The sequence below is a fragment of the Microcebus murinus genome, chromosome 11, assembly GCF_040939455.1.
Source record: "Microcebus murinus isolate Inina chromosome 11, M.murinus_Inina_mat1.0, whole genome shotgun sequence".
In the NCBI taxonomy this organism is placed as follows: Eukaryota; Metazoa; Chordata; class Mammalia; order Primates; family Cheirogaleidae; genus Microcebus; species Microcebus murinus.
The window spans coordinates 92,664,051-92,680,215 of record NC_134114.1 but is presented as its reverse complement, the minus strand read 5'-3'; positions in this window follow the sequence as shown (position 1 = coordinate 92,680,215).

The window sequence follows — 16,165 nt, the reverse complement described above, 5'->3', positions numbered from 1 at the left end:
TAAGGAGAATAGAAAGATTGAAAGTACTAAAACTTAATTGTTCACAGTAAGTGGCAATTGTAGAAAATGGCTACTTTCTAAAGTATGGGAATAAAAATATTTTATGAAGTTGCACTTACAATGATGAGTTCTATAACTAATATAGATGATAACCTTTTAAATTATTAAGAGAAAACATTCATTTTCTATATATTCTAAATTATAACAAAACATAAAATTACTTAATTTCATAGATAAAGCATCATCAGAAATAATTACTAAAGGATTACTTTGGCAAAAGAAAAACAAATGAGGTAACTCTGGAACTCAAAAATTGACAAGGAGCAAATAAATTAGGAAATGTATTGCTAACTCTATAGAATCTTCAAAATGCTTAACAACAATCTGAAGTGAAAATTCCAAATTATATCAATATAGGAGATTGAGGGACTAGAGTGAGGAGAAATAATGAAATAGAAATATCCTATTGTGGTCTTGTTCTATTGGAGGGGAGTCCATCTTGATTAACTCTAGATATTATAAAAAGCACAAATGATAAAATTTACTACTAATGACTAGAAGCAAAATGTATAAAAAGAACAAAAAAACCAAACCAAAAATAAAAGAAAAAAAAGAATAGGTAGAAAAGAAGAAACAAAGAGAAAGCATAGTAAAAACAAAACTACAGAATGAAATAGAAGCAAGAAATACAAATATGTATATCACAGTAAGTGTGAATATGTTAAATGCACTTATTAAAAGAGATTGATTGATTTAAAAATCAATCAACTCAGATTTAAAACCCCCTAAACCCCCTAAACCTAAGGTAAATGCTTATTATAAAAGACATTCTTTATATTTAATTATATCACATAAAAAGCAGGGGAACACGGAGAGATATGTCCCAATAATAAGAACAGTTCATCAAAAAGAACAAGGAGATATGACAGTTGGAATTTTTGTGCACCAAAGAAATTTGCTTGAAATCTATTAGGCAAACTGAAAAACATAAAAACCTACAATCATAGTGTGAAATTTTCATATCCATCACTCAGAAAGAATACATTAAATAGATTAAAAGTAAATAAGATTATTAAAAATTACAACCTCAAAGACTAGATTTAATCTAATAGAATTGTATGCTTTTTCTCTTCTCCAAATATAGAATACACAATTCTTTCAAACACACAAAAATGTTTTTCAAAATCATTCATGTTTAAACCCTGGAGTAAATCTTTTTATTTCACTTAAAATTTTTTTTTTCATCGTATTATGGGGTACAAATGTTAAGGTTACATATATTGCCCTTACCTCCCTTCTGCCCTCGAGTCAGAGCTTCAAGTGGGTCCATCCCCTGCGAGGTGTGCATTGCACTCATTATGTTAGTATATGCCCATCCCCTCCTCCCCTCTCTCACCTGCCTGACACCCGATAAATGTTTTTTATTTTTTATTTTTTTGACATTTTGGTTACATTTTATATCTTCGCCTCTCCCTAGGAAGGGTTAGAGTTATGCCCTTCCCCTCCACAATGCTCACCACATCCCTAAGATGTGGGTATCCCCCCACCCCAAATCCCTGGTGAACACCACCAACATTTGAGCACCATAGTTTTAATCAGTCAGTACCAATTTGATGGGGAGTACGTGTGGAGCCCATTTTTCTGACCTTGTGTCGCCTCACTTTGGATAATGGGCTTAAGCTTAATCCAGGATAGGTGGTGCTAGCTCGCTGTCGTTTCTTAGAATTGACTAATAGTTCATTGTGAACATATACCACATTTTAATTATCCACTCACGAATTGACAGGCACTTGTGTTGTTTCCATGTAAACCCTGTAGTAAATCTTAATGAATAGTAAAAATTATTTTCCTGGAGATCACATTTCCTAATAACAATATAATTAGATGTCAATAGTAAAAAAGAAAAAAAAAAGTATACAACTGGAAAATAAAAACATACACTAAATAACTTTTCTGTTCAAGAGTAAATGCTAATTATAAACTGTTCATATTTAAACAACAATATGTGCATCACATATCAAAACTTATAGTTGTAATTAAAACAGTACACTCAAAAATTTATGACTTAAATACATCACAAAACAAGACTTACTGAAAACAAACAAAATAAACTTTATTCAAGAGACTAAAGAAACTAATTCAAGAGACTAAAAATAAAAGCAAACAATATCTATCTCTGTCATACTTAGAAGAAGTTTATTACTAAAATTAATAAAAATGATAGTAGAAATATTAAAGAATACAAAATAAACAAAAATTCCAGAAGATTTTATCATTGAATCCAATTGTTTGTTTGAAATTAGCAATTTAAAAAATCCTTTCGTAAATATAAAGAAGAAAGCAGAAAGTATACATAATTTTAGGGAATATAGATTTAAAAGTGATTAAAATCTTTATAAAGTTAAATTATAACCTTTAGAGAGGAAATGATAAATTTATAAGATCATATAAATGACCAAAATTACTCAAGAATTAAAATGAGTAGGTTAATGATCTGTTAGTATGTATTGGAGAGTTCACTGAGATTGAAAGATATAGAGCTAACATACAAAAATTAATCACTTTCCTTTACCTCAACAATAACCATTTACAAAATGTTGAATAGAAAAATGAAATTGAAACATTAGTTCAACAGTATGACACTGTTTATGTAAACACTCTACTCAATTGAAAAACAATACTCTTTGTACTGCTGTGTATACATGTGTAGATAAATATAATAAATATAAAATTGTGTAAATGGTTTCATGCCAAACTAATAGTAGTTATTACCTCCAGAATAGGGGAGGAGACTAGGATTGTGAGTGGTGTTCATATTTTAAAGATTGCAGATAAAAATATAAGTAGTCTATTGTTTAAAAGAAAAGTAGAGGTCTTATATCTAAAAAAATTCAGTAGATTATCTTCTTTTGTTACTTTTGTAACAAATATTCAGTTAAAATTTAAAAATGTCAAAACCAAAAAATTTAGTAAAAATAAAACTCTGTTACGAGAATATTTTATTAGGACAATGTAATGAAATGCTGAGTACTACATCACAGTTTCCCTTTAACAAGGTATGGGATTGTTTGTATTGTAAATCAGGACTGTCCTAGTCAAACAGGAAGGCATGGCCACCATAACGATGTGACCATGGAGCCCCAAATGCTCTCAGGTCATTCTAGTAGAAGTTCACTAGGTATATATAATATTTCCTAGTCTAAATAAATACCTTCTAGCTACGGAACAATAGATAGGTTTTGGAGAAAAACAAAGTCACAATCTATGGACCTTGTACTGTTCATTCTTAAGACTACTCTCCTGCACTGATTTTGATCTCAAAGGCTAAAGGTTCAAGTTGAGATTCCCAGTAAAGCAGGCCAAAGTTTGTGCTTTTATTATGTACTTGCTCTCGCTTGTATTAGACTCTTGGTTTTGTTTGATACAGTCTATTTGATTTATACCCAGCACAAATTGGATCTTTTGAATGCCAGTACCACTGACCTCATACTCAAACTCACCATTCCAGTTTTAAATTGTTCATTTAGAAAAATATTTGAGTTTTCACTGTGTTCAAGCCATTTACTCTTTTAGAAATTTTGACAGGAGACATTATCACTACTCTCAAAGAACTAAATAATTAAAATTCTTTAATGGTGATATTAGGAGGCTTAGTTAAGAAGGTGACATGAGCTGGATAAGAAGGATAAATAAGATTTTTGACAGTTGGAAGAGATCCAAAATTTAGAGCACAAATAAAGATATAAAAATGAGACTTCAAGGTAAAAGAGACAGGAAAAGAAATTAGTGTTAACTGAGTTCTTTTTGCCAAACGCTATGTAGGCACCATTCATATGAATTCTATAAACTACAGAAACTACATAAGGTAAGCTAGCTCAGTCCATATGGTTTCCAAGTGCATACTCCTTTCTTTTTCTCATAATTCTAAATTCAGTTTCCTGGTTGGGACTTGGAGATAGTACAGTTAGCCTATAAGAGAGTCTTTAGAGCAAAAAACTGGAAGAAAAGATAAAATATATTTTTTTAAATTTTTATAACTAGTTTTTGACAATTTTATCACCAGTTAAAGAACTTGAATTTTAGTCTGGAGATTTTGTAATCACTTCAGTGTCATCATCTCTTGTTGCCAAAGTAATAAGCAATTGGGGTCCATAAAGGAAAGGCAATAGAACAGAAGAAGGGAGAATAAAAGGATCTCATTAAGGCACTAAAATGTCTAGTAGTGATATTTCTTTGACATTTCATATGTATCCTCAGGTACTAATCAAGTATGTCCTATGAAGCTATCTGGATCAAGGACATCATTTTGCTTTTTCAGAAAATATAGGACGGTGATGAATTATATGGAAGATAATTTGATAATCTTTTTCTGCTAAAAGTTAGTTGTGAAAGATTAGCTACATCCTTTATTTATTCATTATCTATATATTTTTCACGTGAAAAAATGAGGGGCTTTAGCTTGATATAGGCTCTGGGGAAAGATAGAAAGAATGTATTATCTCAGAATCCACAGGTTGTGACACAGTAATGACAATCTCAAATTGTTACTATTTTTTATCTCCCAGGAAGGATGAAAAGGGAGAAAAGTTAAAAATTAAAGACAATAATAATAGTAATGAATAAAAGTATTCAATAGTAAAGTAATGAATGTTAGTAATCACAGTGGTAATGAAACAGTAACATTTGTTTACTGAGTGCCAGTGTTCTAAGCACTTGATATGTTTTAATTTATTTTACCCTCAAAATGATCTTGTAAGGGAGGTACCATTATTAAGAAAAAACAATTTCCCAATAGCTTCCAAAACTGAAGCAGGTTGAGTTTAAGTAATTAACCATAACATGTCACACAGCAAGTAAATGTTGGAGCCACTATTTGAACAGGGATAGTGTGGCCCAAGCCATCCTCTTACCACATTCTACTGCCTCAAAAGAATTTCAATACAAATACATTTGGGATCTAAAAGGTTACTTAATTATGGTTGTCTACAGTATCAAGAGAATGGAAGATGGTGGTAATGGTGGGATATTAATTATAGTTAATTAAAGAAAGTATATGTAGAATGTCTGACATCTGACTTTTTGAGTACACAATCATGGACTTTGGTGTTACTTTTAATCTGTGCTTCTACCTGTAAATAAAATAAATGAAAAAAATGACAATCTAGTTTAAAAAGTGTAGGTGCTTATCTTGTGTGACAGATATGGTCAATGATAATTTTTAGTATCTCTTATTTAAGCACTTGATACTTCCTTGACCGGGACAAAGAGGAAGGATGCTTATTTTTACCCTCAAATAGAGATTGACCTTAGGAATCTGATTTATTGAGAGACAATTACAAAAAGCCAGCTAACTAATAGCAAGATTCATTTATATTTCTTAATAGTATTAACATAATATGATTATTCAAAATGAGGTATTTGGGCACATATTCAATTCTTGATTTTTTTGGTTTTATTTTTTCCTTATCAAACAGCTCTGCTTCCTCATGAATTCCTTGGCATTGTTTTTTTAATGTTTTGATCTGTTTCCGAGTGAGTTGTTTTTTCCACTTATCTAATAAAAGGTATCTGAGAAAGGAAATCAGAGTTAAAGTTATTGGATGATTTCCAGAATTCTCTTCTAAGTGAGTATGAGGTTTGTATTTATCACTTCAGCAGCTATTAACTTTATGTAGTTTTAATTTTATTTTTACTTCTCATATAATTAATCATGTAATTTTATGATCACATATCAGTTCAGTAATAATAAGAAAGTATATTTTAAATTTATCTAATACACATTATATTCTCATTTAATTCTTTTTGGACCATGAAGAAAATATTTTTAATCACAATTATAATTTTGTACCATTATTTCTATTTATCGCCACTTGTGGAATGGCTACATGCTTGCCAAACAAATTGGTTGTGACCTAATAAAGACTAATAAATGAGTTATTAATATATTATGCCATGTCATATGACTAAGGACTTTTTTTCCCTTGGAAAAGGACAAATTGAGGTTAAGAAAATATTTTTTTTTTTTTTGTCAGTGGGTGAAAGAAGTATAGATTGAGCAAGTACTAGTATGGTCAGTATATTTTCATGGTAAGAATAATACAGTAGTATCTTGATCAGAATTCTAAACCTAGGAAAGAAGGGAAAAGGGTATCTTTTTGTCACAATAAAAGGATATGAATGAATGGTAACTGTCATATGCCAGATACTGTGTCAGACACAGGGAAAAAGAATACGATATAAGTCATGCCTATGCCTTTGTGAGTATCAGCTGGAAATGTTAGAACTCTTCTAAGAGCTGGTTTGATACTTTTTTTTAAAGAAATGGAAATGTCATACTTTGTAGTACCTATTTGCCCAAATTTATACTTTCATTCCATGAGTGTAGTCAAACATAAATTTTAATAGTTTTTCCTTATTTGTTCAAGAGTAAATGTTTCAGACTAATGTTTCTACTATTGAACATTTAATACTCCTAAAAAGCTAACAGATCACAGAAATCACATTTCCTATGAATGAACATTCAATTGGGAATAGCAGAAGAATTTTTTGTTCGCAAATATTGGCTTGTGTCATAGCACCATTGAAACTGCCAGACCTCCTGAAGTTTCTATCTATTCCTCATCTGGTTGCTTATTTTACATTTGTTTTTCTTTTCTCATGACTCAATCAAATAATGGGCTTTGAGGAAGACAAAAATGTAGTGAGGCTAGTAAAATTTGGTAGCAAAACTAGATATGGTTGTACAAAATTTTAGGCCAATTCCAATCATAAATATAAATGCATAAGTCTTCGATAATATATTAGCTAATTGAATCAAAGACTATGTTAAAATTAGCATATGGTTTTTAAGTAAAATTTATCTGAACAATGAAAAGAAGTTAAAAATGCTTAATTTCAGTCAAAATAAAAGATTAATTACTCTGAAAGACCCTCCAGATTAAAATAACTAAAAATGCTAGATGAAATATAGATAAAACATTTAAAAAATATTTTAAAATCTATCATTGTCCAAGTGTAAGAAAATGTAATCTACATAGGCCAAAAATAAAGGAAAGAAATATGAGCCAAGATATTGGAAAATATATACGTTTGTCTCAATTAGCAGTGACTTTGTAAAGTAATAAAATAATGTATTACTTGTCAGGTTAAAGTAAAAAATGAAACTAAAATACTGGACAAAAATAATATAAATTGGCAAAGAATTAACAAAGTTAAATCATTAAAGATTCGTATGTTGCTTGAGGGAACAGTAAAGATGATTAAATTTAGATGTTGTTAAGTATGCATGTTAAGATACCTAGGGCAAAAGTTAGTGTGCTTTATTAACTTGTAGAACGCAAGTGGAATAACAAAGGAATGGTATCTCTCAATCAATATGAAAGTAGAAAGAAACAAGGGAAGATAAACTTTAACAGCAAGGCAAATGGTAAAATGTGAATAATAATAATAAACTAACGTATATCATCAATTAAAAAAATAAATAAATGGGAGCCGATCAAATTAAAAAGCTTCTTCACAGCCAAAGAAACTATCACAAGAGCAAACAGACAATCTACGGAATGGGAGAAAATATTCGCATGTTACACATCCGCTAAAGGGATGATAACTAGAGTCTGTATAGCAATCAGGAAAATCAGCAAGAAAAAAATCAAACAACCCTATCTATCAAAAAGTGAGCAAAAGACATGAACAGAAACTTTTCAAAAGAAGATAGACTAATGGCCAACAAACATGAAAAAATGCTCAACATCTCTAATCAGGGAAATGAAAATCAAAACCACAATAAGATATCACTTATCTCCAGTGAAAATGGCCTTTATCAAAAAGTCCCAAAACAATAAATGTTGGCATGGATGTGAAGAGAGAGGAACACTCATACACTGCTGGTGGGACTGCAAACTAATACAACCTCTGTGGAAAGTAATATGGAGATACTTGAAAGAGATGCAAGTAGAATTACCATTTGATTTAGCAATCCCATTACTGGGTATCTACCCAAAAGAACAAAAGACATTCTATAAAAAAGACATCTGCACTAAAGTGTTTATAGCAGCACAATTCACAATTGCAAAGATCTGGAAACAACCGAAGTGCCCATCAATACATGAGTGGATTAATAAAATGTGGTATATGTATACCATGGAGTTCTACTCAGCCACAAAAACAATGATGATCTAGCACCTCTCGTATTATCCTAGATAGAGCTTGAGCCCATTCTACTAAGTGAAGTATCCCAGGAATGGAAAAATAAGCACCACATGTACTCACCATCAAATTGGTATTAACTGATCAACACTTAAGTGCACGTATAGTAATAACATTCATCTGGTGTTGGGCAGATGGGAGGGGATAGGAGGAGATGGAGATATACACACCTAACGGGTGGGATATGCACCATCTGGGGGATGGACATGCTTGATGCTCTGACTTGAGTGGGGCAAAGGCAATATATGTAACCTAAACTTTTGTATCCCCATAATATGCTGAAATAAAAAAATTTAAATTACAATAAATGTAAAAGTATGAAAGTAAAAACAAGATTGTCAAACAGGATTAAGAATAAGATTTTATGTTTTTTTTAATAAGGGACCTATCTAAAACTTTCTCTCTCTCCTGATCGTATGTATGTATGCATGTATATATATGATGAAAATCACTAGATAATGGCAAAAATTTCTATATCCCAGGTAGATGCAATAATCCTAAACCTGTGTGAACTGAATAACTTAGTCTAAAAATATAGAAAGCAAAAATTTATAAAATCACAAGGATATAGTGACATATTTACCATTATATTGTGATATTTTTAAACATCTCCATTATGTATACAATAAAACCAGTAAAACTAAATATAATTTGAAAACCTTAATTATAAAAATTGATCAAATTCACAAATATAACATTCAATCCAAAATTGAAGAATGTATTCTTTTTAAACATATGAAAAAATTTATTAAAGTAGTTCATGTTTCCTATAGGAAATAAAACAAACTTCACTGAATTTCTAAGCATTGATAACACCCATTCTATAATCTGAACTAGAATATTTTTAGTAGTAGTCTTTACCAATAAAAATATTACACACCTCAGTGGACATATAGGAATAGCATTTATTGGGTGTCCGGCAGGTGGGAGGGGGAGGGGAGATAGGTATATAAAAACACAATGAGTGAGATGTGCAACATTTGGGGGATGGTCATGCTTGAGGCTCTGACTGGAGGGGGGAGGGTGGGCATGGGCAATATACATAACCTTAACACTTGTACCCCCATAATACACTAAAATTAAAAAAAAATAAAAAATAAAAAAATTACATAAAAATTTTTTGTAGGTTGCTATTAATGTGGTATTTAGAAGAGTATCTATAATCTTAAAAACCTACATTAGAATGAAAGATAGACTTAAAATTAAGCAGCTAAGTATTTTAGGAGGCAAGAAAAAGAATCACAGAATAAAGCCAAGAGAAATAGAAGGAGGAAAATAATAAAGAGAAATACAGAAATTAATGTAATAGGAAGCAAACACAAAGTAGAGAATTAACACAACCAAAAGTTAGTTATTTGGACAAAGGAAAAAACAGACTACTAGTGAAGACACAGGTTAAAGATAATAGCTATGAAAAATGGGTCAAAACTCATATTATGCAGAGCTAGAGGGAGAGAACTAGTTTACTGTATAGTTATACAGTAATCAGAAAATGCAAACTAAAAAGCAATAAAGTATCACCACATATCCATCTAATCAGTAAAAACCGAAAAGTTAAATAAATACAAGGGCTGTTTAGGATGCAGGAAAATAGAGTCCTTGTGTGTAACTAGTGGGGGGTTAGATTTGTACAGTCATTTGTTAGAGTAAAAGTGATGTGGCCTTAAGTAGAGAAAATAATATGTGCATATTGGACAGCATGGTCATTTTGCTATTGGACAGCTATCCCTGAGAAATGTTCTCACAAGTGTGCAAAGAGGCTAATATGCACAATACTTACAAATAAAATTCAGAGTGAGCACTCAATCCAAATCCTACTTTCATAAATTGAAGGCAGGCAGAATTTTTGTCTTCACTCCCTTCCCCAACCCCACCTTTCCCTCCTCTGGGTGGGCAGTGGCGTGGGAGACATACACCTCTGATTATGACTGTTGTGTGTGTGAGCTGTGTGTCTCTGACAATGATTCTGTGTGACTTTGCCAGTCCCTTTGCTGTATTGAAGCTGTCTACATTTCAGTTTCACTGGACATACATTTGACTTCTTACAAGCAGACTAGAGTGCCTGAGGCTCAGCTTTCTAATTTGCCCCTCACCTACTGTTTGTCACTATTTTTGTGACAAAGCTTTTAAAGGTATAATTAGTATCTTTGGATTCCTTCCCCCAAACAATTTTCAGTCAGCACTCACCATTACCAGGTGCTGGCTAATTCTGTAATTCTTGGTTTTACTATGAGGTCTTCCTTGTTTTCTTCCCACTGAGTTTTGTGTATTAAGATATCATTTATATATAGTAAGTCACACAAATTTCAGGTATAGAATTGTGAGTCTTATTTGTATTATGATAAGATTGACCTTTGGTATGAAACTACTTGTGTTTAGAATAGGATAATCTGATTTCTGTTTAGGGTATTTATAATTTGGCATTTAAAAAAAAAAAAAACAACTCAAAGTGGAAACCTACGCTCAAAATAAAAACAAGAGAAATAATTCAACTTTTATTTAAAGAAGTGCTTTCATTTCCCCACAATCAACAAAAAAGCCACAAATTCACACAATGAAGGAGCTTGGAGTGAACAAAACTCAAAACTTCACCTAATTCTACCATATTCTTTCTTGTACCTGTTAAATGGAATGAATATGCCTTTCCTCATGCGCTTATTATGATGTAGCATTCTAAATAGACCTACTTACTTTCAGTTTTGCTTTATTTTACAGAGTTCTTAATATTTCTGGCTCAAACAAATGTCTAGAAAGCCTTTTAAGGAGCAATTACAAATCTTTTCAGGCTTCTGGTATTTATTGTCCTTACAGAGTAAAGCACATATTTAAGTGGGAGAAAAATCTATAAATATTATACATTACTTAAAATGCAGCATATTTTACTTCTTGGCTTGGTTTGTCAAAGTTAATCTTTACAATGTTGCATTTAGTAAAACATTAGCTTTCAGTTATGTCTGAAAATACTATCCTTCAATATGAAAAGAAATTATCCTTTTTTTTTTTTTTTTACTTCAGTAACAGCTATGGATTAGTTATAGTTACTTTGGTTGGCTTAATTTTGATGCTTCTTTTAAGACTATAGTTAACTTTCAATTATCATACAATTATATTACAGTTTTTGAACGTCAGTAATTCTTATAGAATTTTCGTAACTTTTGCCTTGTCCATATACCATCCTTCCTATTATTAACGTGACGTATTTTGTTAAAATGACTCTCTTCAAGAAAGAGGGCTGGCAGCTGTTGGCACATCTCCAACTGCTGAGGACATTGCCATATGGTCTGCAGTCTTGGTGTCCGCAATGGTGAGGATCCCACAAATTGGTGAAAGAATCACGGGTTGGAATCTTAGTTTTCAGTGTGTGGACTTCTTAGACAAATACAGATACACCACTTAAATTTCTGTTTAAAAACACTGATATTTTAAATTAAAATATAAATTAAGATACTACAGTCTAAACAAATGGGAAATGATCTCCTAAAAATGTATATTACTTTTATGGAAATCTTTAATGTAAAATATTGTCTGCTAACAGTACTGGTATTTTAACTATCTGTGGGCAGAAAAAAGAGACGAAATTTCTCAAAACGGGGAAAAAATAGCTATTTAGGCTATTAATCAGTAAACAAAAGACTATCATAGAATTTTGTGAAAACCAGATTTTCATGGCACTTCTTAATATTTCACTTCTGTGGTTGTGGAAATAGGTGGGCAAATGGGATACTGCATGAACAGTCAAGGTTATACTACCGTATCTGTTCTAAAGATGCAGCTAGTTAGAATTCAGAAGTTCTCAGGAGGATAATTGAAGATTCTTTTGATGTAAAGCCATCTTTACAAAAATTGTAAATTAGAGAATCCAGAGAAGCCCAGGGAAAGTGCTGGGTATGATTTCAGAGATCTAGAATGTATTAGATATCATCAAACTTAGAGAATAATATACTGAACGGTGCAGTATTTGAGCTTGTTAAAGTTTTTGCTGAGATTTGATCATGTAAGTATGATATTCTCTTTTCTACCCTAAATTACATGTCTATAGTTTAGTAATTATTATGCTAATCTGTTTTAATAAAGCATTTTATTTCTATACAATAAGCTGAGTTGAATAGAAAAAAATTTGCTCTGATCTTTGGTACAAGATATTTATCAATCTGGTATGATTTGTTACTGGTCATATTCTCAAGAATCAGTAGAATTTAAGATCAAGGTTTAACAACAGTTTTGGTATATAAAGCAAATATCTTTTTTCCGCATTTCATGAGTTTCATTTTTCTGTTTTTAGTTAACAAGATAAAATGAAAAATTTTATAAACAACAGTAGTCACTAAAATGGGATTTTGAATGGTATGATCATGTCCTTATGGAAGCACTGTAGGTTGTGCCTCAGAGTGTGGATTCAGGAATCAGACAGATCTGGGAAGGCATCCGTTTCTGCCACTAACCAGCTCTAGAAATTCTTTCTAATCCTCAGTTTTCTCAAGTATAAAATGAAAACAATAACAGCACCTATTTAGCGTGGTCATTGTAAAGATTAAATGAGATAATTTCTACGATGTTCTTGGCATAGTGCTGGGGAAAGCACTCCTTAAATGACAGCTATTATTTTAAATAATAATACAAAAACAATAGTGAAAGTAAACTAAAACTGATTACCTGGTTCAAGAATATATAACATTTGTATATAAGTAATTAATGAGGGGTTCCTGGTTATGATTATCATCATTATATTAAAAAATTTATTAGTAATGGGTCTAAATAAAGCATTCAATTATGTAAACCAATTCTCTTGTTGGAAAGCCAAGAGGATAGCTATCAGAACTGTGAAAGCCAAATGGTGATGCTGTAATTTCTGTAACTTAACAATATCCTTTGATAATTGTTCAGAAGAAGCAATGTGAGCTTTTTATTCTCAAACTGATGCCATAACTCTCCTGTACTCGCCAATTAAATTCTGCTATAAAGTGATGACCCACTGTATCCTTACTTGTTTATTCTTAATGTTTTCTTTTTGCATAAGATGAACAATCAGATTTTCTGCCTTCATACCTCCCCTAAAATTTATAGTTGCCTTGAGCTGCCCCAAATCCTAGAAAAAAATATATTTAATCCCTAAATCCACTGATTTTTTTAGGATAAATTTTAAGGAACAAATATGAAACAATGAAAATAAATAGCTCCAAACATAGTACACAAGGCAAAAGAGTAGATGATGATTGAAAACTTCTTTATATAGACTGCCTTTTAGAGGTTTCCTAGATGATAGCATCTATTTTATTATTCAGCTCCTCCAGAGAAACGTCATGATTATAAGAAATAAACTTTTAGGCTGTTTATCTTCTTTCTCTTTTTTCCCGTATGCATTGTTTTGTTTGGAATTTATAAAGCCTACCTAACCTTTAGAAATTTGGTCATCATAATGTTAACTGCTTTGATAAAGAAGAAAAAAATTAGAATCTCAAATTTCCAAATCTTCTTTCTCTTCCATTTATAATCGTTGTCAAAAATAAAATTGTATTTTTCAACACATTGTTGGTTTTCAGATATAAGCATCTTTGAGATATTGGAAACAGTGCAGTTCAGGATTGGATCATGAAGAGTGTTATCTTCCAATTGTAAAATAAAATAGAGAGGGATGATGAAACAAACAAACTTTAGGGTGCCTTGTTTATTTGTTATGGCACAAAATTCCAACCAATAACAAATACTTAAAACCTTCCTGGTAAGTGGTTTCTTCTAAATTATATTCTTTTATACTGTACATTTATCATTCAAAATTCAATTATAATAATTGCTGTGATGGTAATAATGCTCATTTTTTTTCTTTAACTTCTGCAATCATCAAAAAAATATTAATAGCAAATTGACTGCAAATAGCATAATTGTGCTTATATAAATAACTGCATTGTAATTAAGCAGAGATAAGGACTACAGGAACAATAAATCCTGCATGTAGTCCTATTCTGTCAGGAAGGGATGCAGCTAGATTTTTTCCTTTATTTACATTTTATATTTTAATGAGACCAAACATTATTCCAGTGAATAATAAAAAAAAATACTAGAACAGAATTTGTTTATTCATTATTTATCAATTCACTCATTGAGCTCCAAATATTCACAGGCACTGTGTTAAGTGATAGAAATAGCATAGGAATAAGCACAGTCCATACTCTCGAAGAACTCTTAATCCAAGTTTGAGATGACCATATCAACAAAAGCAGTAACGATGTAGTGTGGTAAGAGTTATCAACATGTTTCAGATGGTTGCACAGGGAGAAACCACTAGAGCAATCTGGGAGGCTTCTAGGAGAAAGTATTGATTATCAGCTAACTAAATAAAGGGCTACACAGGTGATCAGCAGGAGGCAAAAACAGTTCCAACATGTACAAATGTATGAATGTATGAGACAGCCTGATATGTTTAAAGAAAAAAAGTCCCATCTCAAAGTGGAGAGATGGATACATGGATAGGCATGGCAGCTGAGGTTCAGAAAGATTCAATACCCCGATTAAGGTCATAAAACTAGTTAATTGTAGAGAAAGAACTAGAACAAAGTTGAGATTTGTTTTGTTTTGTTTTGTTTGTCTGATAATCTAATATCTCAGGACAAGGAGTCTAATTCAGTTGGTGCTTGTGCATGTCGAATCCCACAGCTTAAACGCTCTAGCACCATCACTGAGTTGAGAAGTGCAGTATGCTTGCCATATCTTTGTTCAGGCTTCAGGACCATTTCCTTTAGATGCTTCACCAATATCCCCTTTAAGCGAAAAATAATCTACATAAGACCAAGCCTCAACTCGGTTGAGTTGCCCACAGAGTTGAGGAGAGGTGGGAGGAGTAGAGAGATGTAAGGACAGGGCGAGCTGATACTTAATGCTCCAGAGTACACGCGGGGTCACAGGTGCATATGATAAACAGTCTCTTCTGTACCATGTGCTTCAGCAAAAGGGACTTACAATACCTAAATAAAGATATCGACGATAGTACTCCTGACAGAATCAGTACTACCAATTAATGTAATGTTCAGTGCTCAGTGTTTCTCACCTTACACCTCAGTAGACCTAGTACAGACAACTGGAAGAACTGGTGCTGCTGTCTGATATACTAGCCTTAAGGAGGAAGTTTGGTAAACAACAGAGACAATCTGATCTCTTTGGGCAGAACTATATGTGTGAACTGAAGTAGGGTGTAACAGGTGTCTTCAAATGCAAATCACATTAATTTATTTCATGAAAGTTTCAAAATGATAGATCTAATCTCAGTCTACATTAATTTACTAAAGAGTTATCAAGTGATGACTATATACCAGACAATTTCCAGTTCTGAAAATACAAAAGTAAAAACCATTTTCTAACTTAAAGCAGCTTACAGTAGACTGAAGGATGTTTAGGGTAGTAAAACCAGGAATTATTTTCCAATAACTGGAAAACTCACGGGTTCCCTTTTTTTTTCAATAAACTCCATGAATTTTAAAAACTGTTTATCGACATATTATAATTGTGAACCTTGGTGATGACACTTTTAGTTCCAAACATTGACCACCTAGTATGTGTTCCAAGAATTTTGTGAGATGCTAGAAATACCACATGAGTAAGAACTACATCTTGCTTTTGAGAAACATTTAGTCAGGTGTGATACATTATACAGCTGAATGCCATTTTAAAAATATATTAATAAGTAAATACAAAATGTATAAACCAGTCAAAGAAAGGACAAAAATGTTATGCATTCTTGCTTTCATCTTCCTTATCCTTTTGTAAGCTCTCAGCACCTTTCTAAATTTCTCAAATTCTCTTTTAAATTTTGTGTGAGTTTGAGTTAGTTTTGTTTAGATTAGTGTATTGGTTAGGATTCTTGGTGGTAATCAAAAGAAATTGATATTGATTAACTTCAGCCAAAAAAAAAAGAAATTTATAAAATAGTACATTACTTATAAAATGATAGGATTAAGAGAGATTCAGG